This window comes from Penaeus japonicus, unplaced genomic scaffold, assembly GCF_977035675.1.
Source record: "Penaeus japonicus unplaced genomic scaffold, GWHDUDI00000001_assembly GWHDUDI00000027, whole genome shotgun sequence".
NCBI lineage: Eukaryota > Metazoa > Arthropoda > Malacostraca > Decapoda > Penaeidae > Penaeus > Penaeus japonicus.
In genome coordinates this window covers 36487293-36489792 of record NW_028234429.1, presented here as the reverse complement: position 1 = coordinate 36489792, position 2500 = coordinate 36487293, and positions in this window count along the sequence as shown.

Here is a 2500-nt window from a genome sequence, read left to right as displayed (position 1 = left end):
GAGAGAGAGAGAGAGAGAGAGAGAGAGAAAGAGAGGGAGAAAGGGAGAGAGAAAGAGAACTAGAGAAAGAGAAAGAGAAAGAGAAAGAGAGAGAGAAAAAGAGAGAAAGAAAGCGAAAGACAGAGAGAGAGAAATAGACAAAGAGAAAGAGAGAAAGAAAGAAAAAGACAAAGAGAGAGAGAGAAAGAGGAAATAAACTAATGTAAGAATAGCACTTTTTTTCTCCTTTTTTTAACGAAAGTTCGCATGGCAAGAGTATCAAATTTAGTCAGAAATCCCAGGATCAGAACGACTTCCACGAACTCTCTTCAAAGACGAAAGGAAAAGGAAAATCAAGATAAATAAAGAAAGATAAAGAAAATAAAGACAAATAAAAACAAATGAAGAAAAATAAAGACAAAAGGAAAAATATAATAAAGACAAATAAAGAAGAATAAAGAAAAATAAAGACAAAATTAAAAAGAAAATAAAGACAAAATTAAAAAGAAAATAAAGAAAAAATGAAAATGAAAATAAAGAAAAATAAAGAAAAATAAAGACAAAAATGAAAAATAGAATAAAAAAGTGTTACCGAGTTTGGCTTCTGACGCGTTTGGTCAACTTTATATATAATTATTTTAAAATTTCAGATAATGACGATGATAATGATAAGGAAAGTCGTATCGGTGACTCTATGAGTAATATAGATAACTATGATAATAACCATGATTAGATTGATCACGAAATATTAGGAGTGGAGTGATTATAATGATGATAATAATTGAAAATGATGAGAAATGAACGAAATAGTGAGAAAGGATAATGATGATAGGGGGAATAATGAAAATATTAATAATGACAATAATAGTAAAAAAAATGATGCGATGAAAAATATAATATTGATAATGATTGAAGATATGATAGGTAATGACAAAAACCCATATAATTATAAACATAATGATTCAACTACTACTATACCAGTATTTATACTATTTTTACTACCACTACACTACTATACAAACACCCTACTACTACTATTATAGAAATTTAAAAACATAAAAAATCAAAAGTCCAATCATTAACGTTCAACCTTTTATTCCATCATCGAAGAAAAAAAGACACGTGCCTGTACTAATAAAAAAAAATCGAATTAAGGTTAAAAAAAATCGAATTAAGGTAAAAAAAAAAAAAAAAACATACGAACTCCAAACAACAGCGCTTGACGTCACCTTATTGAAAAAAAAAGAAAGAAAAAAACAAAAAAGACTAAGATTTTTAGTTTATAATGATCAGTAACCCCAAATGCAAAACTGGTCAGGACAGATGTATCGGGGCGGCCCAGTCTTGACTCACCCAGGCATTGGGGTAATTAGAGCTACTAACCCTTTTTTTAGAGCTTTAAATTAAAAGAAGGAAGTCAAATAAGAGAATTATATGTGTAGATTTATGTTAAAAAGGGGGGGGGGGGGCCCAGAATTTTATTAACAAGATACTTGTTTTCGGAGAATGAAATAAAATCGCATACACATAACATACACACGCACCACACAATACACAAACACAGGCACTCACAAAAAAAAACACACACAATTAACCCACACACAGGCACAGGCACCCAATACTAAAAAAACAAAATACAATATCCCATATAGCAACGAGTTCGTAAGGCAAAAACAATATAGTTCACCACAGCAATATCAATACATTAAAAACTACCCCCCTCATTATCAAAGCCAACAACGACAATAAGGAAACAACAAGAATACCACAAAACAAAAACAACAAAAACAATCAAACATTCAAACAAGAACCAAAACAGAGAGAGAGAGAAGAGAAAGGTTTTATTATATAATATATCTATAAAATATATATATAATAATATATATAATATATAGAGAGGAGAAGGGGAGAGAGAGAGAGAGAGAGAGGAGAGGAGCGAGAGAGAGAGAGAGAGAGAAGAGGAGAGAGAGAGAGAGAGAGAGAGAGAGAGAGAGAGAGAAAGAGAGAGAGAGAGAGAGAGAGAGAAAGAGAGAGAGAGAGAAAGAGATAGAAAGCGAGAGAGACAGATAGAAAGAGAGAGAAAGAGTAGGAGAGATATAGAGATATAGAGAGATATAGAAGGTGAGAGAGAGAGATAAAGAGAAGAGAAAGCTAGAGATAGAAAGTGAGAGAGAGAGAGAGAGAGAGAAAGAGAGAAAGAGAGAAAGAGAGAGAAGAAGAGAGGAAAGAAGAGGAGAGAGAGAGAGAGAGAGAGATAGAAAGCGAGAGAGAGATAGAAAGAGAGAGAAAGAGTAGGAGAGAGAGAGAGATAGAGAGATAGAGATAGATAGAAGGTGAGAGAGAGAGAAAGAGAGAGAGAGAGAGAGAGAAAGCTAGAGATAGAGATAGAAAGTGAGAGAGAGAGAGAACAAGAACAAGAACAAGAAGAGTATCCAGTATCTATTACCACTCGGGTATTTCTGGTATTTCCGAAGGATTATCTTGACTAATTATTCACGCGTCGCAACATCGCCTTGTGTTA